This window comes from Amphibalanus amphitrite, unplaced genomic scaffold (assembly GCF_019059575.1).
Source record: "Amphibalanus amphitrite isolate SeventyFive unplaced genomic scaffold, NRLGWU_Aamphi_draft 002651F_arrow, whole genome shotgun sequence".
Lineage (NCBI taxonomy): Eukaryota > Metazoa > Arthropoda > Thecostraca > Balanomorpha > Balanidae > Amphibalanus > Amphibalanus amphitrite.
Genome location: NW_024884054.1, coordinates 1 through 25,161, shown reverse-complemented (window position 1 = coordinate 25,161; position 25,161 = coordinate 1). Strand labels below are relative to the sequence as shown.

Below are 25,161 nucleotides of genomic sequence, written 5' to 3'. Positions count from 1 at the left end.
TGACCGACGCATGCTAGAATATTTCCGTGACCCGTGATGACCTGACCTGACCTTAAAATCAAAGTACAAGTTTGGTACCCTCAGGGTATCTAAAGCATCTGTTCACGAGTGTGTGAACCGTCAATTAGCCGGATATGACTTGTAAGACGGCGGTCAAAGCTCAAATTGTTAACAAGCCAAAATCATAATAATTTTTACACTGAACTGTGACGTCACCGGTGACCTCGAGGTCAATGAAATTATGTTTCTTTCGACTGTTTTTCCAGGGCTATCAGAAGCTGTTTGAATTTTGACAATCGGCCCAGTAGTTTCGGAGTTAGTAGGGGGGGGGGGCAATGAAGAGCCCCCTCCCCGCAATAGAGCGCGTTATACGCAGACCCCAGTTTGGCAAAGGTTTGCTTATGACGTCAAAAGTCGGTGACCTGAAATGACCCGAAAATCGCGGTTGGTGTCAAACGATACGGCTTGAATCAAAATTCAGGCATGCCAAGCTCCATCTCTGTATCACCGTGGCATTCGGAGCTATCGCGAAAAAAAAATATGGAGGGCGGTACCCCCCCCCCCCCTCCCCCCGGCCGGTGTCGGGGGTAAGTGCCGCTTTTGTCTCGAGATTTGACGGGGATCATTTCTCAGTTGTGCCGACTTTCAGCTGCCCTTCTCACTCATGTGTTTGGTGTCATCGTCCTTTACATATTGCTTGCGAGCCATTTGCTTGTTGTAGCCTATCGGTACTTGGCGGTGTTTTTGGTGGTCACATAAGCAATGAGACTGAGCAGCGTCATTACTCAAGCCATCCGCTTGGCCAAAGGCAATGACTGTGGTGTTTGAGGCTTGTCAGTGCCAGAATTGTGACGTCATCTTTTATGTTACAGATAAAGGAGGTGAAGGTGGACAGTTTCCATCGGCAACGACCATACCATGCTGAAAATACCAGTTCCCGTCCGATCACTGAAGTCAAGCAGCATCGGGCCCGGTTAGTACTTGGATGGGTGACCGCCTGGGAACACCGGGTGTCGTTGTCATTTTCGCTTCTTCAATGGTGGCCACTTGGGCTATTTATCCCTTCACTGTTTATGCTCTTTGCGACATGGCCCGTGCCCTGCACACTGTACAGGTCTTCTATTTATTAGGACTCGATAAGTTTCTTTTTACATACTGGTTCTAGCTGCATGTCATTTGAAACGGGACTGTAACCATCGAAAGACGTTCAACGAAATTGCTTAACGGGGCCGAGACATCGCTATGTTGCCAAAAAGCAGTGATATGTCCTCTCACTTAACCCTCACCGGACCTATTGGCTTTCTACATACGCGTCGGCTGAGGGGGAGGGGGATGGCAGGTACGAACGCCCCTTCGCTGTTCCGCCCCTGGTGGAGCTAGCGCGTCGCAGAAAAAAAACGGGCGTGTGCGCCGTTACGAGACAAAGAGATTGGTACCCAATTTTAAGATCGTCGGTCAACCGGTGACCTCTGAGGTCAGGTCAAGTGTCCTAAGGTACGGTTCCGTTTTTGGTGAATAACTTTGCAAAAAAACGGCCGCTGAGCCGCGATTTTGGCAGCATCGTGCTTGCCTCGCTCAGTCGCGTCGAATTAGATACCGTTTGTTTTGGTGAGGTCACCTTAGGGTGTTGACCCCGGGTCACCGTCAGCTCAGCGCCCCAACGTCACGAAGTTGGTCGAAGGAGGTCATGACCCATCTCCTTCGATTCGCAAGCCTCCCCGAGTCCATGGGTGGCTTTCCCGAATCGCTGGATCAATTTGATCGGAAGTTATTGACAAAAAAATTAATATGAGCCTAATGACGTCATAAATGACGTCAGGCAAGGTCAACATTGCAAAAGAGACGCATCGAGCCTTACAACGAGTGCATGAAATCACGATTTTTTGTAGTTAAGATAGTTGGAGGTCTTTTCATTTTTCCCCATCGCCTTGTAATTGTGAGGTCACGAAAAAAAACTGACCTCATATGACCTTAACCCGCGACCTGGTGGGGGGGGGGGTGGGCTATTTTTTGCCCCCCCCTCCAGACTTTTCGATATATCTCCAGAACCACTGCGCCGATCGTCACCAAACTTTCAGTACCCTCCCGGACATCAATTTTACACATTGTGACCAACAATTTTTCCAAAGGCTATGATAGGTTGGCCGGAAATGACGTCAGAGTGACGTCATGTTCTGCCGTTTTCGACCCAAAAAAGGGTTTCGCGGGAAGAGCTGTCAGGCCTATAGCTTTGCAAATACAGAAAAATGATACAGACATAAAAGCTGTAGAATGAACAGGGCTACAAAACTGCCATCTCGGATTTTTGAAATTTTTGGATTTTGAACCCAAAAAATCAAAAAATAGATTTTTTGAATATAATAGCCAAAAAATCCAAAAAGTTTTTTGAATTTCGAAAAAACCGGAATATATGTGATAGTCCTTACCGCCTTCTATCTACATACCAAATTTGAGATCGATACCTCTTTTTTTGGCCAAGTTATAGCGAAAAAACTGTTCAAAATTGATGACGTCAAATTTTCAAACTCAATTTTCAGCAATTCTAGACCTCGTAGCGCAAAACAAAGACCACCATTAGACTCCCCGTGACAAGCTGCATCGAATCAATACCCATTTTATGCAAAAATATCAACTTTGAAATTTGACCTTTTTTGACCTGACCTTGACCTGACCTCCACCAGAAAGTGACCTAAACCGTACCTGATGGTCTTATAACCAACACCATTGAGTTGGAAATGAAAAACTGGCCATAAAACATGCATCGCATAACCTTAGTAAAGTTGGGTTCATGTGGTGACCCTTGGTGACCTTTGGTGACCTGACCTGTGACCTGACCTGGTATGACCAGTGACCTCTAACAGCAACATATCTACTAGGCAACTGACGCCCTATCGCTGATTCCCGACAAAATGCGTTTTTCTCGGTGTTATAGCGCATTCCCTAGAAGACCCGTGAACGGTGAAACATTTCATCTTTGACCTGACCTGTGACGTCATCAGTGACCCCGAGGTCAATAAAATTTAGGTACCCTCGACAAATTTGACAGGCCTTTCGAACGCCGTTTGAATTTTTCGGATCCGTCCAGTAGTTTCGGAGATACGAGGGGGGGGGGGGCAAAAAATGCCCCCCCCCCACCAGGTCGCGTTATAAACAGACCCCACCAAGGGCGCGGGTTAAGGAAAAATCCGAGTGATACAAGTTGAGAAACTCGTAATGGATACTACATCCTGCAAGTTTCATATCTCTGTGAATGCTCCTCCGCCAGAGAGGGTGTTGCGAAGTTGCGACGTTTTAATTCGCGGCCCACTGCTCGGGGGGGGGGACATTCGTAACCCCCCTCCCAATTGTCTGAAATAACTTCTAAATTGCATGACGTATCGACACTTAACGTACAGCAACTTTGGGTGCATCAATTTGACACATTGTATCGAAATATGATCGTAGCTACCATCGGTGGGCTGGAAATGACGTCAGAGTGACGTCATGTTCGGCCGATTTCGACTCAAAACATTGAACCACGGCAATCGCTCCCAAGAGCTTAGTTTTTAAGCTAGATGTTCTTTCTTTGCATGAGAGGACTTAGAATAGACTGTGCTATCCAACTGCTATCTCGGATTTTACAAATGTTGAAAATTTTGAAAATTATTCACATTCCCAGTCTCCGTGTAAAATTTCAATTTCAAAATTTGACCTTTTTACCTGAAAGTGAACTGATCTGAGCAAATTCAACTCAAAATGACCTCGAATGACACAAACCACATCAAATTCGAAATATATAGCCTAAATGGACCATAAAACATATGTCATGTGACCGACGCATGCTATAATATTTCCGTGACCCGTGATGACCTGACCTGACCTTAAAATCAAAGTACATGTTTGGTACCCTCAGGATATCTAAAGCATCTGTTCACGAGGGTGTAAACCAACAATTAGCCGGATATGACTTGTAGACGGCGGTCAAAGCTCAAATTGTTAACAAGCCAAAATCATAATAATTTTTACACTGAACTGTGACGTCACCGGTGACCTCGAGGTCAATGAAATTATGTTTCTTTCGTTAGCTTTTCCAGGGCTATCAGAATTTGTTTGAATTTTGACAATCGGCCCAGTAGTTTCGGAGTTAGTAGGGGGGCAATGAAGAGCCCCCTCCCCGCAATAGAGCGCGTTATACGCAGACCCCAGTTTGGCAAAGGTTTGCTTATGACGTCAAAAGTCGGTGACCTGAAATGACCCGAAAATCGCGGTTGGTGTCAAACGATACGGCTTGAATCAAAATTCAGGCATGCCAAGCTCCATCTCTGTATCACCGTGGCATTCGGAGCTATCGCGAAAAAAAAAATATGGAGGGCGGTACCCCCCCCCCCCCCTCCCCCCGGCCGGTGTGGGGGTAAGTGCCGCTTTTGTCTCGAGATTTGACGGGGATCATTTCTCAGTTGTGCCGACTTTCAGCTGCCCTTCTCGCTCATGTGTTTGGTGTCATCGTCCTTTACATATTGCTTGCGAGCCATTTGCTTGTTGTAGCCTATCGGTACTTGGCGGTGTTTTTGGTGGTCACATAAGCAATGAGACTGAGCATCGTCATTACTCAAGCCATCCGCTTGGCCAAAGGCAATGACTGTGGTGTTTGAGGCTTGTCAGTGCCAGAGTTGTGACGTCATCTTTTATGTTACAGATAAAGGAGGTGAAGGTGGACAGTTTCCGTCGGCAACGACCATACCATGCTGAAAATACCAGTTCCCGTCCGATCACTGAAGTCAAGCAGCATCGGGCCCGGTTAGTACTTGGATGGGTGACCGCCTGGGAACACCGGGTGTCGTTGTCATTTTCGCTTCTTCAATGGTGGCCACTTGGGCTATTTATCCCTTCACTGTTTATGCTCTTTGCGACATGGCCCGTGCCCTGCACACTGTACAGTAGGTCTACAAAAAAAGTCCTCCGCTCCAGAGGCGGCCGGCCGGCCGAACCCCCGGATTCCAGCCCCGACTCTATTGCGCAGGCCGCGGCAGCGACACGGGTCAGGTCGCGGCGCCCGGCGAGTGGGTCAGTTGGCGGCGGCCGGCCGTGGAGTGAGGACGCCGTGTGAGGGGCGCAGAGATGCCGCAGTGCAGAGCAGGGGGAAGATAGTGACTCTGCACTATGCCGGAAATGATGCCTTTGTGATCTAAATTAAACACCTGCAGACGCAGTGCATATCCTCCCTCGCCCCATTCCTATTCTATCATAACCCTTCAATAAGCCGTAATGACCATTCAACGCAAGCAAGCAAACAAAACAACCCGTTTAGCGGCGACATCATCTCGGATAAAAAAGCGACAGTAATGATTAAAATAGACATAGCGCGAGAGCAAATCGAGGGGTATATATGTATCACATACCCAGCATTTTATCCCCATCTAGCAAATCAAGATTGGGGATCTTGTCCAACAAGTCAGCGGCCGTTCTAGACACAGATAAATGCTTTGTTTTTCGGTTGCATCATTATCTGCAATAATTCGAAGCGAGGTTTAACCCTCGCCGGCCGAGAAGGGGTGAATGCCGCCACCATGTATTTTTTGCGGTAGCTCAAAGCACACTGATGATAGAAGGCTGACATTTCATATGCCTTGCATTTGATTCACGCCGGATCATTTGACATCAACCACGTTTTCAGGTCAGGTCACTTAACCATGGCGTCTTAACCCTCGCATGTGTAGGGGGGGGGGGGGGTCGGATGGACCCCCCCATGGTTTTTCGCAAATAACTCGCGTAAAAAGCGGCCGATCGCGACGAAACTTTCAGTACCCTCGCATTGATCAATTTTACACCTACCCTGAAAATTTCATGACCCTGACCCCAATGACCTTTGACCTGTGACCTCTTTTCCGAGACCATGTTTGGCCGGAATCGCGATTCCGCGTATGTCGGCTCGCATTAGCCGCGCGTTTGCAAGCTTTTCGTGGTTTCAAACGTTCAAACATGTGATTTGATGTTGCTCCCATGCATTAGGGTGGGTGTCAAGGTCACCTGAAGGTCAGGTCAGGTCATTGACCTTTGGTGACCTCGGTTCACTTTTTCGAGTTTTACATGTTTCTAGGCTAGTTTTTGGAGCTGAATTCGAATTTAGCAACCATTTGAACATTTACGAAGTAGTTTTGGTGACTTCGTAACATGTTACAAAGCTGTCAGAGGCGGTTGACACGTAATACTAATACCCGTCACGACGCCTACTGGTTGACCTGACCTGACCTGACCCGACTTGGTCTAAATGCTTAAAGACATCATCTGTGATCAAAACTAACACGATATTCGTGATCAGCACCCCGAAAAACCCCTTAGCAGCCACACTTTACGACTTTCTAGCAGGTCCCGATTTTCCCGACCTTGGGTCATTGACCTGACCTGGAAGGTCAACCAATGACCTAGGACCTTAAAATTGGGTATCATCGGCTTCCTCTCGTCACGGGCAACTCGCTCGTTTTTTCCGCGAAGCTCTAGCTCGATCAGGGGCCAAACGGCAAGGGGGGGTCCAACCGACCCCCCCCCCCCCTACACATTAGAAGCTGGAAAACGCCGCACACATGCGAGGGTTAACCCTCGCCGGCCGAGGGGGGGGGGGCGGGTGCCGCCCCCAATAGGTTTTTTCGCGATAGCTCCGAACACGCTGACGATAGAAAGCTGAAACTTGGCATACCTAGCCTTTGATTCAAGCCGGATCTTTTGACACCAACCGCATTTTGGGTCAGGTCAGGTCACTGACCTATGGCGTCATAAGTGAGCCTCTGCACGGTCTTCAGATGTCGTAACTTCGCAACGCCCTCACTGCCAGAGGAGATGTCACAGGGAAATGAAACTTGCAGGATCTAGTATCCATTATGAGTCTCACAGCTTGTATATCTCGGATTTTTCCTAAAGGTCTTATGAGGTCAGGTCATTTTCGTGACCTCACCATTAGGTATAAGTCAATGGGGAAAAATGAAAACTGCTGTTCTGGCGCCGGGAACGATCTCCAACTACCTCAAGCACACATAATCGTGATTTGATGCACTCCTTGCAAGGTTAGATGCGTCACTTTGCAATGTTAACCTTGCGTGACGTCATTTATGACGTCATCAAGGTCATATTAGTTTTTCGTCAATAACTCCCGATCAAATTGAGCTAGCGAGTCGGGAAAGCCACCAATGGACTCAGGAAGACCTGCCGAATCGAATGATATGCAACATGACCTCTTTCGACCAACTTCGTGACCTGGGGGTGCTGACCTGACCTTGACCTGAGGTCAACACCCCAAGTTGACCTGACCCGGACAAAAAGTATATCATTCGACGCGCCTGAGCAAGGCGCACACGATGCTGCCAAAATCGTGGCTCTGCGGCCGTTTTTTGCGAAGTTATTCACCAAAAACTGAACCGTACCTTGGGGCACTTGACCTGACCTCAGAGGTCACCGGTTGACCTAGGACCTTAAAATCGAGTACCAATCTCTGCGTCTCGTAACGGCGCACACGCTCGTTTTTTTCCGCAACGCGCTAGCTCCACCTGGGGCGAAATGGCGAGGGGGGGGGTCGTACCCGCCCCCCCCTCGGCCGGCGCGTATGTAGAAAACCAATAGATCCGGCGAGGGTTAAGTAAACCTCTGCACGGTTGTCAGTTATAAAATGATGCAAATCCGCAATGCACTTAGTGTCAAGCATAATGGAGAAATATGGAAACTGTTAATTTGGCGTCGGAAATGATCTAAAATTACACCTCAAGCACTTCAAATCGTGACTTCATACATTCTTGGCAAGGTCTAATGCTTCACTTTTGCATTGTTCACCTTGCGTGACGTCATTTATGACGTCACTAGGGTGATAGGAGTGCTTCGTCAATAACTCCCGATCAAAATGAGCTAGCCAGTCGGGACAGCCATCTTTGGACTTTGCAAGCTTGCCGAATCAAATGTTATGCAACATGTCCTCCTTTCAACAGCTTCGTGACCTGTGTTGCCCTAACATGACATTGACCTCAGGTAAACATTCTAAATTGCTTCACCTGAACAAAAAAGCATATAAATCCAATATACCCTGTATAAATCGACGCGTCTGAGAACAGAAAACACGATTGTATCGAAATGACGATAATGCGACCATTTTTGCGAAGTTATTTACCAAAAACCGATCGAATGCCTTGGGGCCCTTGACCTGCCCTAAGAGGTCACTGATGTTTTAAAATAGGGTACCAGTCGCTGCGTCACGTAACGATGCAAGCGCTTGTTTTTTTTTTCCGCAAGGCTCTAGCAGCTAGCTCAATTATAGGAGCTAAACATGGGGTTGGGGGATCGCTCCCTTCTCACTCACTATTTGGCCGGGATAGTGTTTGCAATTATTGTTAAAATCTAGCATTTTCATATTTCAAATAACCCATTTTTCTCGCCCAAGTCTTTCAATTCAAGGTCATAACACCAGGTCACGTCAAGTGACCTTACCTCAAGGAAAGTTCCTGTGCTCATCATATCTAAATACACCGACTAACCGATCGCTTTAGAACTTTCAGCGATTTCAATGGGCAACACTATATGTATTTGAAACGTTGACTTTGCAAGTTTGACATTATTGACAGAAAGGCCTGGTCAATTTTGAGATCGCTCAAGTCAATGGGAGAAAATTGAACTGCGCTTTTTTTGGACGGAACGCATAATAAACACTCTGAAAACATGTGGTGCTTGATGAGATACAATACTGAATGAGAAAATTGTTTGTTTTGTTGGGAGCCATCTTTTTCAGTCTGAAAAGGCCCTTGCAGAGCTATGACATAACTTTGCTCTGGTGTAGTAATTGGGTTGTGCGAGCCAGCGACAGTGATCTGCGGAAGCGAGACTGTTCCCGTGGGACGATTGCCCTGTCGGGACGGTCCAGCCGTCTCCCAAACGGTCACCCGAAGAGGATTATGTGTCCTGGAATGGATCCGACATCAACTACAGGTTGGCTGGTGGGGTGACCTCCAGTCCAGAGAGGGAAGCATGAAGACTAGGGGCGATGCGGATTGTTTTTTTCCTGAGGATAGCGAGGACGGAAGGGATCTAGCACCCTTGACCCTTCCTTATACTGAATGTATCTCAGGCTGTTAAATCTGCTAAGCGTTTTTTTGCTCGACATCGTCAAGGTGTCATTAATAAAAATATGAAATCCGGGAGAATAAATTAAGTATAGAAATTGTGTCCAATAGAACATTATTAGTTGGATTAGTTTAGAACATTACATTAGTTGCGTTAAACATACTAGTAAGCATGATCACACACCCAGCTTATATATGAGCCATGTCATAATTATTTTTGATAGACATGCTTAAGTTATGAAATTATCTAAAGTGTTCTTAAAGTTCCACGATACGAATCTAATATCCTGCTATGCATCATGACCATTTCTGGTCAGGTCAGGTCTTTGAACATAGCCCAAATTTTTCAAATGACCTTTAAAGATCAACTTTTGATTCATTCGAAGCGTTTTTTGATAAGAGGAACACGAGGCTGGTAAAATTAATTTCAAGCAAGTTTTAAGCTAAAAACTTTTAAGTGTTTGTGGAAAAGCAATTGGTTTTCACATAATACCGATGGTGGCAGTTGCTGTTATTTACGTGCTAAGCCGTTCGCCTTTATTAAATCTGACAATATTATTCAGACATAGCGGTAAACGAGCTGATTGTTGTGTTAGGTTAGGCTCGGCCGATTTCAGAGTGGGAAGGATGACAGGAATTAGGGGGAGACAGGGGGCCTGGGCGGGAGTCCTGGACCTCATGCTCCGCTGGGGCCGAGCCCATCACGTCCTGACACATGGATAGCCCTGGGCGGTGTTTCACGGCCCCGCGTTGCAGCACGCTGCGCTGCGCTGCTGCATTGTTGCGGCGGTTGATATGAATTCGGCTCCACGCTAGCGTTGCGAGCTCCCGAGTCTGTTGATGTTTCCATGGAAACTGGAAACCCAATGCACCGGTGCGCGCAACGCACCCTGTCGAAGCAAAATTTTACCACCGATGACCTCTGGTGACATGACCTCTGGCTCTGACCCGATCTAAAATTGGCTGAAGTATATTTCTTCTTCTTTTTGCTACTTTTGACGCTACTTCGAATGCCACTTAAATGCCCAAAGCTGAGTTATAAGAATGATGATCAATCCCCATTTTCCCTCCAACAGGGCGTGCATAGGCATTCCTGCGGGGCACGGGCTAACAATGACTTTCTCATAATCATTGTGGCCATGAACATCTACTGCCATTCTTCAACACCGGTTTCGCTGCGCTGAGCGGCGGCCGTCCCCTGTGTTGGATTCTACAGCTGGCTGGCGGAAAGCGTTACCGGCCGCCCGTCCACCGCCCGCGGGCCGGACCGAGCGGTCCCGCTGACCCTATCTGACCTGAGCCCGGCGCGATATGGGACAGGCAGACGGGGGTTCGGCTCAGCGAAGGCAGCGCCCACTGGTGCTGGGGACTTTTTTAATAGACCTACTGTACAGGTCTTCTATTTATTAGGACTCGATAAGTTTCTTTTTACATACTGGTTCTAGCTGCATGTCATTTGAAACGGGACTGTAACCATCGAAAGACGTTCAACGAAATTGCTTAACGGGGCCGAGACATCGCTATGTTGCCAAAAAGCAGTGATATGTCCTCTCACTTAACCCTCACCGGACCTATTGGCTTTCTACATACGCGTCGGCTGAGGGGGAGGGGGATGGCAGGTACGAACGCCCCTTCGCTGTTCCGCCCCTGGTGGAGCTAGCGCGTCGCAGAAAAAAAACGGGCGTGTGCGCCGTTACGAGACAAAGAGATTGGTACCCAATTTTAAGATCGTCGGTCAACCGGTGACCTCTGAGGTCAGGTCAAGTGTCCTAAGGTACGGTTCCGTTTTTGGTGAATAACTTTGCAAAAAAACGGCCGCTGAGCCGCGATTTTGGCAGCATCGTGCTTGCCTCGCTCAGTCGCGTCGAATTAGATACCGTTTGTTTTGGTGAGGTCACCTTAGGGTGTTGACCCCGGGTCACCGTCAGCTCAGCGCCCCAACGTCACGAAGTTGGTCGAAGGAGGTCATGACCCATCTCCTTCGATTCGCAAGCCTCCCCGAGTCCATGGGTGGCTTTCCCGAATCGCTGGATCAATTTGATCGGAAGTTATTGACAAAAAATTAATATGAGCCTAATGACGTCATAAATGACGTCAGGCAAGGTCAACATTGCAAAAGAGACGCATCGAGCCTTACAACGAGTGCATGAAATCACGATTCTTTGTAGTTAAGATAGTTGGAGGTCTTTTCATTTTTCCCCATCGCCTTGTAATTGTGAGGTCACAAAAAAAACTGACCTCATATGACCTTAACCCGCGACCTGGTGGGGGGGGGGGGGGGCTATTTTTTGCCCCCCCCCCTCCAGACTTTTCGATATATCTCCAGAACCACTGCGCCGATCGTCACCAAACTTTCAGTACCCTCCCGGACATCAATTTTACACATTGTGACCAGCAATTTTTCCAAAGGCTATGATAGGTTGGCCGGAAATGACGTCAGAGTGACGTCATGTTCTGCCGTTTTCGACCCAAAAAAGGGTTTCGCGGGAAGAGCTGTCAGGCCTATAGCTTTGCAAATACAGAAAAATGATACAAACATAAAAGCTGTAGAATGAACAGGGCTACAAAACTGCTATCTCGGATTTTTGAAATTGTTGGATTTTGACCCCCAAAAATCAAAAAATAGATTTTTTGAATATAATAGCCAAAAAATCCAAAAAGTTTTTTGAATTTCGAAAAAAAACGGAATATATGTGATAGTCCTTACCGCCTTCTATCTACATACCAAATTTGAGATCGATACCTCTTTTTTTGGCCAAGTTATAGCGAAAAAACTGTTCAAAATTGATGACGTCAAATTTTCAAACTCAATTTTCAGCAATTCTAGACCTCGTAGCGCAAAACAAAGACCACCATTAGACTCCCCGTGACAAGCTGCATCGAATCAATACCCATTTTATGCAAAAATATCAACTTTGAAATTTGACCTTTTTTGACCTGACCTTGACCTGACCTCCACCAGAAAGTGACCTAAACCGTACCTGATGGTCTTATAACCAACACCATTGAGTTGGAAATGAAAAACTGGCCATAAAACATGCATCGCATAACCTTAGTAAAGTTGGTGTTGTTTTTATCCGCTGGGACTGAGAGCGTGAGATGATGTTTTTTGTACTCCAGCGTAGATGGGTAGCCATACGGCTTCCACGGTTGACAGTGATGACATCAGTCATCTTTTTGACTGTCAACCGTGGAAGCCGTATGGCTACCCATCTACGCTGGAGTACAAAAAACATCATCTCACGTTAGTAAAGTTGGGTTCATGTGGTGACCCTTGGTGACCTTTGGTGACCTGACCTGTGACCTGACCTGGTATGACCAGTGACCTCTAACAGCAACATATCTACTAGGCAACTGACGCCCTATCGCTGATTCCCGACAAAATGCGTTTTTCTCGGTGTTATAGCGCATTCCCTAGAAGACCCGTGAACGGTGAAACATTTCATCTTTGACCTGACCTGTGACGTCATCAGTGACCCCGAGGTCAATAAAATTTAGTTACCCTCGACAAATTTGACAGGCCTTTCGAACGCCGTTTGAATTTTTCGGATCCGTCCAGTAGTTTCGGAGATACGAGGGGGGGGGGGCAAAAAATGGCCCCCCCCCCACCAGGTCGCGTTATAAACAGACCCCACCAGGGCGCGGGTTAAGGAAAAATCCGAGTGATACAAGTTGAGAAACTCGTAATGGATACTACATCCTGCAAGTTTCATATCTCTGTGAATGCTCCTCCGCCAGAGAGGGTGTTGCGAAGTTGCGACGTTTTAATTCGCGGCCCACTGCTCGGGGGGGGGGGACATTCGTAACCCCCCTCCCAATTGTCTGAAATAACTTCTAAATTGCATGACGTATCGACACTTAACGTACAGCAACTTTGGGTGCATCAATTTGACACATTGTATCGAAATATGATCGTAGCTACCATCGGTGGGCTGGAAATGACGTCAGAGTGACGTCATGTTCGGCCGATTTCGACTCAAAACATTGAACCACGGCAATCGCTCCCAAGAGCTTAGTTTTTAAGCTAGATGTTCTTTCTTTGCATGAGAGGACTTAGAATAGACTGTGCTATCCAACTGCTATCTCGGATTTTACAAATGTTGAAAATTTTGAAAATTATTCACATTCCCAGTCTCCGTGTAAAATTTCAATTTCAAAATTTGACCTTTTTACCTGAAAGTGAACTGATCTGAGCAAATTCAACTCAAAATGACCTCGAATGACACAAACCACATCAAATTCGAAATATATAGCCTAAATGGACCATAAAACATATGTCATGTGACCGACGCATGCTATAATATTTCCGTGACCCGTGATGACCTGACCTGACCTTAAAATCAAAGTACATGTTTGGTACCCTCAGGGTATCTAAAGCATCTGTTCACGAGGGTGTAAACCAACAATTAGCCGGATATGACTTGTAGACGGCGGTCAAAGCTCAAATTGTTAACAAGCCAAAATCATAATAATTTTTACACTGAACTGTGACGTCACCGGTGACCTCGAGGTCAATGAAATTATGTTTCTTTCGTTAGCTTTTCCAGGGCTATCAGAATTTGTTTGAATTTTGACAATCGGCCCAGTAGTTTCGGAGTTAGTAGGGGGGCAATGAAGAGCCCCCTCCCCGCAATAGAGCGCGTTATACGCAGACCCCAGTTTGGCAAAGGTTTGCTTATGACGTCAAAAGTCGGTGACCTGAAATGACCCGAAAATCGCGGTTGGTCTCAAAAGATCCGGCTTGAATCAAAATTCAGGCATGCCAAGCTTCATCTCTGTATCGCCGTGGCATTCGGAGCTATCGCGAAAAAAAACTATGGAGGACGGTACCCCCGCCCCCCCCCCGGCCGGTGTGGGTGTAAGTGCCGCTTTTGTCTCGAGATTTGACGGGGATCATTTCTCAGTTGTGCCGACTTTCAGCTGCCCTTCTCACTCATGTGTTTGGTGTCATCGTCCTTTACATATTGCTTGCGAGCCATTTGCTTGTTGTAGCCTATCGGTACTTGGCGGTGTTTTTGGTGGTCACATAAGCAATGAGACTGAGCAGCGTCATCACTCAAGCCATCCGCTTGGCCAAAGGCAATGACTGTGGTGTTTGAGGCTTGTCAGTGCCAGAGTTGTGACGTCATCTTTTATGTTACAGATAAAGGAGGTAAAGATGGACTGATTCCGTCGGCAACGACCATACCATGCTGAAAATACCAGTTCCCGTCCGATCACTGAAGTCAAGCAGCATCGGGCCCGGTTAGTACTTGGATGGGTGACCGCCTGGGAACACCGGGTGTCGTTGTCATTTTCGCTTCTTCAATGGTGGCCACTTGGGCTATTTATCCCTTGAATGTTTATGCTCTTTGCGACATGGCCCGTGCCCTGCACCAGGGGTGAAAAATTGTATCGTTTTGTCGTTGTCGACGACAACCGAGAAGACGATCTTATGGCGACCACGCGCAGCGCCTGAACTGATTCAGACCTCCCGCCTAGTGCGGTTTGAAGCGCGCAATCCATTCGTCTCTGCCCACCCAACCCAATCGCCTCTGTCCACGCAAACCATTCTCTGCCCCTCCCCCATCAAATCGACTCGCAGTTCTCGAGTCCGTTATCACCCTACGCGGCGGCATCTCAGTGGAAAATTTCCTGGTAGCTACAGACATATTCCAAATCCCCGTAGCTATTTAGTATATACTGCGTCGTTCGACCATCGTTCGGACGGCCGACCGGCGACCCTTATAAAGGCGACCAATGACATACCAAGTGGTCGCCGTGGTTGTCCGCTGGCAACACGTGTCTGGCAAATCTAGTACCTTCCAGGACTCGGCCGGCCCCTGCCCGCACCCTTCAGCGCCGCACCCCGGCGGGCGGTCAGTTAGCGTCCCCTCCAATCCGCCGGGGCTCCTTTTGTGACGTCATACGCACCCCCGGCGGCGCCTGAGGGTAGGGCCACAGTGGGACCGCGTCAGTGCCGATAATATTTTGATGCGGGGAGGGCACGCCATGTCATGCCCACGAGGATACGGTGTCTCGGGACTTCCGAGGTCGAGGAATAAGGATCGTCGGACATTTGAGCCTCACAGCTGAGAGCCCTGCGCTTTCAAGGAGAGGAATAAGAATGTATTCGCACGCAGGGTCCGTGGCGTCTGCACGACCAAAGTGCATGTGCTAACTTGAGCACGTTTTGTTCAAAGGTGAGTGGAAGTCGACCAGGGGCACCGTGAAAGGGTCACGGAAAGGGTCAAAAGAGCTATAAAATCTTTTCCGCGGCGCCGTAGCTCTATACCTAATTGATTCCCGAGTTGTGTGCCGGTGTTTCGAAAAAAAGTTGAAATAGGCAATATTTTTCATTTAATGGCATCTGGACTCTGGTGACCTGACCTTTGACTTGACCTAAAAAATGAATGACATATTTTCGTCCTTATTTTGGACGTTCTTTCGAATGCCGTTTACTGCTTGTCACTTCTTGTCCCAGGATCAGAGTTAAAAGAGCGGGGTGTTGGACCTCCTCCCCCCAGCAGGGCGTGGAAATCAAGGACCCTCAGCGGGCCGCGGCTTAGACATCTTTAGTCGACAACCAAATAAGCCCGTGTTCCTTCGGACGACAACCACCGAAACACTTTTTTCAGCCCTGCCCTGCACACTGTACAGGTCTTCTATTTATTAGGACTCGATAAGTTTCTTTTTACATACTGGTTCTAGCTGCATGTCATTTGAAACGGGACTGTAACCCTCGAAAGACGTTCAACGAAATTGCTTAACGGGGCCGAGACATCGCTATGTTGCCAAAAAGCAGTGATATGACCTCTCACTTAACCCTCACCGGACCTATTGGCTTTCTACATACGCGTCGGCTGAGGGGGAGGGGGATGGCAGGTACGAACGCCCCTTCGCTGTTCCGCCCCTGGTGGAGCTAGCGCGTCGCAGAAAAAAACGGGCGTGTGCGCCGTTACGAGACGAAGAGATTGGTACCCAATTTTAAGATCGTCGGTCAACCGGTGACCTCTGAGGTCAGGTCAAGTGTCCTAAGGTACGGTTCCGTTTTTGGTGAATAACTTTGCAAAAAAAATGGCCGCTGAGCCGCGATTTTGGCAGCATCGTGCTTGCCTCGCTCAGTCGCGTCGATTTAGATATCGTTTGTTTGGGTGAGGTCACCTTAGGTTGTTGACCCCGGGTCACGGTCAGCTCAGCGCCCCAACGTCACGAAGTTGGTCGAAGGAGGTCATGACCCATCTCCTTCGATTCGCAAGCCTCCCCGAGTCCATGGGTGGCTCTCCCGAATCGCTGGATCAATTTAATCGGAAGTTATTGACAAAAAATTAATATGAGCCTAATGACGTCATAAATGAAGTCAGGCAAGGTCAACATTGCAAAAGAGACGCATCGAGCTTTACAACGAGTGCATGAAATCACGATTCTTTGTAGTTAAGATAGTTGGAGGTCTTTTCATTTTTCCCCATCGCCTTGTAATTGTGAGGTCACGAAAAAAAACTGACCTCATATGACCTTAAGGAAAAATCCGAGTGATACAAGTTGAGAAACTCGTAATGGATACTACATCCTGCAAGTTTCATATCTCTGTGAATGCTCCTCCGCCAGAGAGGGTGTTGCGACGTTGCGACGTTTTAATTCGCGGCCCACTGGTCGGGGGGGGGGGACATTCGTAACCCCCCTCCCAATTGTCTGAAATAACTTCCAAATTGCATGACGTATCGACACTAAACGCACAGCAACTTTGGGTGCATCAATTTGACACATTGTATCGAAATATGATCTTCGTAGCTACCATCGGTGGGCCGGAAATGACGTCAGAGTGACGTCATGTTCGGCCGATTTGGACTCAAAACATTGAACCACGGCAATCGCTCCCAAGAGCTTAGTTTTTAAGGTAGATGTTTTTTCTTTGCATGAGAGGACTTAGAATAGACTGTGCTATCAATCTGCTATCTCGGATTTTACAAATGTTGAAAATTTTGAAAATTATTCACATTCCCAGTCTCCGTGTACAATTTCAACTTCAAAATTTGACCTTTTTACCTGAAAGTGAACTGATCTGAGCAAATTCAACTCAAAATGACCTCGAATGACACAAACGATATCAAATTCGAAATATATAGCCTAAATGGACCATAAAACATATGTCATGTGACCGACGCATGCTATAATATTTCCGTGACCCGTGATGACCTGACCCGACCTTAAAATCAAAGTACAAGTTTGGTACCTTCGGGGTATCTAAAGCATCTGTTCACGAGTGTGTGAACCAACAATTAGCCGGATATGACTTGTAAGACGGCGGTCAAAGCTCAAATTGTTAACAAGCCAAAATCATAATAATTTTTACACTGAACTGTGACGTCACCGATGACCTCGAGGTCAGTGAAATTATGTTTCGTTCGACAGTTTTTCCAGGGCTATCAGACGCTGTTTGAATTTTGACAATCGGCCCAGTAGTTTCGGAGTAAGTAGGGGGGCAATGAAGAGCCCTCCCCCTCGCGATAGAGCGCGTTATACGCAGACCCCAGTTTGGCAAAGGTTTGCTTATGACGTCAAAAGTCGGTGACCTGAAATGACCCGAAAATCGCGGTTGGTGTCAAAAGATCCGGCTTGAATCAAAATTCAGGCATGCCAAGCTTCATCTCTGTATCGCCGTGGCATTCGGAGCTATCGCGAAAAAAAAACTATGGAAGGCGGTACCCCCCCCCCCCCCCCGGCCGGTGTGGGTGTAAGTGCCGCTTTTGTCTCGAGATTTGACGGGGATCATTTCTCAGTTGTGCCAACTTTCAGCTGCCCTTCTCACTCATGTGTTTGGTGTCATCGTCCCTTACATATTGCTTGCGAGCCATTTGCTTGTTGTAGCCTATCGGTACTTGGCGGTAACTGGACGGGCAGGCGAGCCGTCCAGTTATAGGTAACAGGACGGGCTCGCCTGCCCGTCCAGTTACTTCGTACTAACGTTTCAGCAAACCCATTAAAAACTTAGTACTTGGCGGTGTTTTTGGTGGTCACATAAGCAATGAGACTGAGCAGCGTCATCACTCAAGCCATCCGCTTGGCCAAAGGCAATGACTGTGGTGTTTGAGGCTTGTCAATGCCAAAGTTGTGACGTCATCTTTTATGTTACAGATAAATGAGGTGAAGATGGACAGATTCCGTCGGCAACGACCATACCATGCTGAAAATACCAGTTCCCGTCCGATCACTGAAGTCAAGCAGCATCGGGCCCGGTTAGTACTTGGATGGGTGACCGCCTGGGAACACCGGGTGTCGTTGTCATTTTCGCTTCTTCAATGGTGGCCACTTGGGCTATTTATCCCTTCACTGTTTATGCTCTTTGCGACATGGCCCGTGCCCTGCACACTGTACAGGTCTTCTATTTATTAGGACTCGATAAGTTTCCTTTTACATACTGGTTCTAGCTGCATGTCATTTGAAACGGGACTGTAACCATCGAAAGACGTTCAACGAAATTGCTTAACGGGGTCGAGACATCGCTATGTTGCCAAAAAGCAGTGATATGTCCTCTCACTTAACCCTCACCGGACCTATTGGCTTTCTACATACGCGTCGGCTGAGGGGGAGGGGGATGGCAGGTACGAACGCCCCTTCGCTGTTCCGCCCCTGGTGGAGCTAGCGCGTCACAGAAAAAAAAACGGGCGTGTGCGCCGTTACGAGACGAAAAGATTGGTACCCAATTTTAAGATCGTCGGTCAACCGGTGACCTCTGAGGTCAGGTCAAGTGTCCTAAGGTACGTGTAGCCGCCACGGCCTCAGCCGTGGGCCAAACCGAGCGCCCTCGTAGTCACACACGCTGTGCCGTCAACTGGACCTCTATTCGTCTGCATCAGCTCTCGAGGCAGTCCGAAACTGTCCGTTACTGCCCGGACACAAACACACAGACAATGCACCGGTCAGTACACAATCACGTCCACAACCGACATGTCCGAACAAAACGACATATTGTGAGCCGTGCATTGAACATAACATGGAATAAATATTGCTGCAATCCTAGAACCAAAGTTACCATTAGCGCTATCATTTACTCGATTAATTAACACTTAACAATTCGGGCAATTTCGTACAGTAATTCAGACGCAACGTTTAACATACCGGCTGTTCACGTCTCCGGCGCTCAACAAGCCGATCTCATCACGAAGATCGCTCCGTCCACACGGTCCGTCACGGGGGAACCCACAGCCACAGCTCGGCCGCCAAACATCCCCGGACTCACGAGCAGCCCGACTCCGCGGTGCTCACTCTGCCTAGCGAAAGTAAACACGTACATAAATCAAACTCGAACAAACAGCTATATTACGTTAATGAATCATCAGCATGTTTATAACAAGATCAAGAAAGAACAAAGGTATAATTCAAATACAAAATCCACTTACAGTTCGCGCAGCTCCAGCTCACACGTCCGCCCCTCAGCACACCGGGCACAAAACAACGCCCTCTACTCGGCCCGCACAAGGGTCACGCTCGGTCACGTGACCGCAGCCAGCTGCCACATCGGCACTCGCCCGACTCAGCTAGAGGTGCAAGTTTAAGCTGACGTGTGGCATCAAAGGAAGGGTGAGGAATTAAATGCGAACCGCGGGCGCCATTAACAGTACGGTTCCGTTTTTGGTGAATAACTTTGCAAAAAAAACGGCCGCTGAGCCGCGATTTTGGCAGCATCGTGCTTGCCTCGCTCAGTCGCGTCGAATTAGATATCGTTTGTTTGGGTGAGGTCACCTTAGGTTGTTGACCCCGGGTCACGGTCAGCTCAGCGCCCCAACGTCACGAAGTTGGTCGAAGGAGGTCATGACCCATCTCCTTCGATTCGCAAGCCTCCCCGAGTCCATGGGTGGCTCTCCCGAATCGCTGGATCATTTTAATCGGAAGTTATTGACAAAAAATTAATATGAGCCTAATGACGTCATAAATGAAGTCAGGCAAGGTCAACATTGCAAAAGAGACGCATCGAGCTTTACAACGAGTGCATGAAATCACGATTCTTTGTAGTTAAGATAGTTGGAGGTCTTTTCATTTTTCCCCATCGCCTTGTAATTGTGAGGTCACAAAAAAAACTGACCTCATATGACCTTAAGGACAAATCCGAGTGATACAAGTTGAGAAACTCGTAATGGATACTACATCCTGCAAGTTTCATATCTCTGTGAATGCTCCTCCGCCAGAGAGGGTGTTGCGAAGTTGCGACGTTTTAATTCCTGGCCCACTTGTCGGGGGGGGGGGGACATTCGTAACCCCCCTCCCAATTGTCTGAAATAACTTCCAAATTGCATGACGTATCGACACTAAACGTACAGCAACTTTGGGTGCATCAATTTGACACATTGTATCGAAATATGATCGTAGCTACCATCGGTGGGCCGGAAATGACGTCAGAGTGACGTCATGTTCAGCCGATTTCGACTCAAAACCTTGAACCACGGCAATCGCTCCCAAGAGCTTAGTTTTTAAGCTAGATGTTCTTTCTTTGCATGAGAGGACTTAGAATAGACTGGGCTATCCAACTGCTATCTCGGATTTTACAAATGTTGAAAATTTTGAAAATTATTCACTTTCCCAGTCTCCGTGTAAAATTTCAATTTCAAAATTTGACCTTTTTACCTGAAAGTGAACTGATCTGAGCTAATTCAACTCAAAATGACCTCGAATGACACAAACCACATCAAATTCGAAATATATAGCCTAAATGGACCATAAAACATATGTCATGTGACCGACGCATGCTATAATATTTCCGTGACCCGTGATGACCTGACCTGACCTTAAAATCAAAGTACATGTTTGGTACCCTCAGGGTATCTAAAGCATCTGTTCACGAGGGTGTAAACCAACAATTAGCCGGATATGACTTGTAGACGGCGGTCAAAGCTCAAATTGTTAACAAGCCAAAATCATAATAATTTTTACACTGAACTGTGACGTCACCGGTGACCTCGAGGTCAATGAAATTATGTTTCTTTCGTTAGTTTTTCCAGGGCTATCAGAATTTGTTTGAATTTTGACAATCGGCCCAGTAGTTTCGGAGTTAGTAGGGGGGCAATGAAGAGCCCCCTCCCCGCAATAGAGCGCGTTATACGCAGACCCCAGTTTGGCAAAGGTTTGCTTATGACGTCAAAAGTCGGTGACCTGAAATGACCCGAAAATCGCGGTTGGTGTCAAAAGATCCGGCTTGAATTAAAATTCAGGCATGCCAAGCTTCATCTCTGTATCGCCGTGGCATTCGGAGCTATCGCGAAAAAAAAAAACTATGGAGGACGGTACCCCCGCCCCCCCCCTCCACGGCCGGTGTGGGTGTAAGTGCCGCTTTTGTCTCGAGATTTGACGGGGATCATTTCTCAGTTGTGCCGACTTTCAGCTGCCCTTCTCACTCATGTGTTTGGTGTCATCGTCCTTTACATATTGCTTGCGAGCCATTTGCTTGTTGTAGCCTATCGGTACTTGGCGGTGTTTTTGGTGGTCACATAAGCAATGAGACTGAGCAGCGTCATCACTCAAGCCATCCGCTTGGCCAAAGGCAATGACTGTGGTGTTTGAGGCTTGTCAGTGCCAGAGTTGTGACGTCATCTTTTATGTTACAGATAAAGGAGGTAAAGATGGACTGAATCCGTCGGCAACGACCATACCATGCTGAAAATACCAGTTCCCTTCCGATCACTGAAGTCAAGCAGCATCGGGCCCGGTTAGTACTTGGATGGGTGACCGCCTGGGAACACTGGGTGTCGTTGTCATTTTCGCTTCTTCAATGGTGGCCACTTGGGCTATTTATCCCTTCACTGTTTATGCTCTTTGCGACATGGCCCGTGCCCTGCACACTGTACAGGTCTTCTATTTATTAGGACTCGGTAAGTTTCTTTTTACATACTGGTTCTAGCTGCATGTCATTTGAAACGGGACTGTAACCATCGAAAGACGTTCAACGAAATTGCTTAACGGGGCCGAGACATCGCTATGTTGCCAAAAAGCAGTGATATGACCTCTCACTTAACCCTCACCGGACCTATTGGCTTTCTACATACGCGTCGGCTGAGGGGGAGGGGGATGGCAGGTACGAACGCCCCTTCGCTGTTCCGCCCCTGGTGGAGTTAGCGCGTCGCAGAAAAAAACGGGCGTGTGCGCCGTTACGAGACGAAGAGATTGGTACCCAATTTTAAGATCGTCGGTTAACCGGTGACCTCTGAGGTCAGGTCAAGTGTCCTAAGGTACGGTTCCGTTTTTGGTGAATAACTTTGCAAAAAAACGGCCGCTGAGCCGCGATTTTGGCAGCATCGTGCTCTCCTCGCTCAGTCGCGTCGAATTAGATACCGTTTGTTTGGGTGAGGTCCCCTTAGGGTGTTGACCCCGGGTCACGGTCAGCTCAGCGCCCCAACGTCACGAAGTTGGTCGAAGGAGGTCATGACCCATCTCCTTCGATTCGCAAGCCTCCCCGAGTCCATGGGTGTCTTTCCCGAATCGCTGGATCAATTTGATCGGAAGTTATTGACAAAAAATTAATATGAGCCTAATGACGTCATATGTGACGTCAGGCAAGGTCAACATTGCAAAAGAGACGCATCGAGCTTTACAACGAGTGCATGAAATCACGATTCTTTGTAGTTAAGATAGTTGGAGGTCTTTTCATTTTTCCCCATCGCCTTGTAATTGTGAGGTCACGAAAAAAAAAACTGAACTCATATGACCTTAAGGAAAAATCCGAGTGATACAAGTTGAGAAACTCGTAATGGATACTACATCCTGCAAGTTTCATATCTCTGTGAATGCTCCTCCGCCAGAGAGGGTGTTGCGAAGTTGCGACGTTTTAATTCCTGGCCCACTTGTCGGGGGGGGGGGACATTCGTAACCCCCCTCCCAATTGTCTGAAATAACTTCAAAATTGCATGACGTATCGACACTAAACGTACAGCAACTTTGGGTGCATCAATTTGACACATTGTATCGAAATATGATCGTAGCTACCATCGGTGGGCCGGAAATGACGTCAGAGTGACGTCATGTTCAGCCGATTTCGACTCAAAACCTTGAACCACGGCAATCGCTCCCAAGAGCTTAGTTTTTAAGCTAGATGTTCTTTCTTTGCATGAGAGGACTTAGAATAGACTGGGCTATCCAACTGCTATCTCGGATTTTACAAATGTTGAAAATTTTGAAAATTATTCACTTTCCCAGTCTCCGTGTAAAATTTCAATTTCAAAATTTGACCTTTTTACCTGAAAGTGAACTGATCTGAGCAAATTCAACTCAAAATGACCTCGAATGACACAAACCACATCAAATTCGAAATATATAGCCTAAATGGACCATAAAACATATGTCATGTGACCGACGCATGCTATAATATTTCCGTGACCCGTGATGACCTGACCTGACCTTAAAATCAAAGTACATGTTTGGTACCCTCAGGGTATCTAAAGCATCTGTTCACGAGGGTGTAAACCAACAATTAGCCGGATATGACTTGTAGACGGCGGTCAAAGCTCAAATTGTTAACAAGCCAAAATCATAATAATTTTTACACTGAACTGTGACGTCACCGGTGACCTCGAGGTCAATGAAATTATGTTTCTTTCGTTAGTTTTTCCAGGGCTATCAGAATTTGTTTGAATTTTGACAATCGGCCCAGTAGTTTCGGAGTTAGTAGGGGGGCAATGAAGAGCCCCCTCCCCGCAATAGAGCGCGTTATACGCAGACCCCAGTTTGGCAAAGGTTTGCTTATGACGTCAAAAGTCGGTGACCTGAAATGACCCGAAAATCGCGGTTGGTGTCAAAAGATCCGGCTTGAATCAAAATTCAGGCATGCCAAGCTTCATCTCTGTATCGCCGTGGCATTCGGAGCTATCGCGAAAAAAAAAACTATGGAGGACGGTACCCCCGCCCCCCCCTTCCTCCACGGCCGGTGTGGGTGTAAGTGCCGCTTTTGTCTCGAGATTTGAGGGGATCATTTCTCAGTTGTGCCGACTTTCAGCTGCCCTTCTCACTCATGTGTTTGGTGTCATCGTCCTTTACATATTTCTTGCGAGCCATTTGCTTGTTGTAGCCTATCGGTACTTGGCGGTGTTTTTGGTGGTCACATAAGCAATGAGACTGAGCAGTGTCATCACTCAAGCCATCCGCTTGGCCAAAGGCAATGACTGTGGTGTTTGAGGCTTGTCAGTGCCAGAGTTGTGACGTCATCTTTTATGTTACAGATAAAGGAGGTAAAGATGGACTGATTCCGTCGGCAACGACCATACCATGCTGAAAATACCAGTTCCCGTCCGATCACTGAAGTCAAGCAGCATCGGGCCCGGTTAGTACTTGGATGGGTGACCGCCTGGGAACACCGGGTGTCGTTGTCATTTTCGCTTCTTCAATGGTGGCCACTTGGGCTATTTCTCCCTTCACTGTTTATGCTCTTTGCGACATGGCCCGTGCCCTGCACACTGTACAGGTCTTCTATTTATTAGGACTCGGTAAGTTTCTTTTTACATACTGGTTCTAGCTGCATGTCATTTGAAACGGGACTGTAACCATCGAAAGACGTTCAACGAAATTGCTTAACGGGGCCGAGACATCGCTATGTTGCCAAAAAGCAGTGATATGACCTCTCACTTAACCCTCACCGGACCTATTGGCTTTCTACATACGCGTCGGCTGAGGGGAGGGGGATGGCAGGTACGAACGCCCCTTCGCTGTTCCGCCCCTGTGGAGCTAGCGCGTCGCAGAAAAAAACGGGCGTGTGCGCCGTTACGAGACGAAGAGATTGGTACCCAATTTTAAGATCGTCGGTCCCGGTGACCTCTGAGGTCAGTCAAGTGTCCTAAGGTACGGTTCCGTTTTTGGTGAATAACTTTGCAAAAAAAAAAAAAACGGCCGCTGAGCCGCGATTTTGGCAGCATCGTGCTTGCCCTCGCTCAGTCGCGTCGAATTAGATATCGTTTGTTTGTGGGTAGGTCACCTTAGGTTTTGACCCCGGGTCGCGGTCAGCTCAGCGCCCCAACGTCACGAAGTTGTCGAAGAAGGTCATGACCCATCTCCTTCGATTCGCAAGCCTCCCCGATCCATGGGTGGCTCTCCCGAATCGCTGGATCATTTTAATCGGAAGTTATTGACA

The 25,161-nt window shown here is 47.6% G+C and overlaps 6 non-coding genes across 6 annotated transcripts; all 6 read left to right on the top strand.

The window, feature by feature from the left end:
- The first annotated feature begins 903 nt into the window (after window positions 1–903).
- LOC122377236 lies at window positions 904–1,022 on the top strand. Its single transcript, XR_006255825.1, has one exon. It is a non-coding gene; the product is annotated as a 5S ribosomal RNA (ribosomal RNA).
- Window positions 1,023–4,706: 3,684 nt separating this feature from the next.
- On the top strand, window positions 4,707–4,825 carry LOC122377235. The gene has a single exon (XR_006255824.1). It is a non-coding gene; the product is annotated as a 5S ribosomal RNA (ribosomal RNA).
- Window positions 4,826–14,248: 9,423 nt separating this feature from the next.
- On the top strand, window positions 14,249–14,367 carry LOC122377234. Its single transcript, XR_006255823.1, has one exon. It is a non-coding gene; the product is annotated as a 5S ribosomal RNA (ribosomal RNA).
- Window positions 14,368–18,219: 3,852 nt separating this feature from the next.
- On the top strand, window positions 18,220–18,338 carry LOC122377233. Its single transcript, XR_006255822.1, has one exon. It is a non-coding gene; the product is annotated as a 5S ribosomal RNA (ribosomal RNA).
- Window positions 18,339–21,683: 3,345 nt separating this feature from the next.
- Window positions 21,684–21,802, top strand: LOC122377232. Its single transcript, XR_006255821.1, has one exon. It is a non-coding gene; the product is annotated as a 5S ribosomal RNA (ribosomal RNA).
- Window positions 21,803–24,287: 2,485 nt separating this feature from the next.
- On the top strand, window positions 24,288–24,406 carry LOC122377231. The gene has a single exon (XR_006255820.1). It is a non-coding gene; the product is annotated as a 5S ribosomal RNA (ribosomal RNA).
- Window positions 24,407–25,161: the final 755 nt, after the last annotated feature.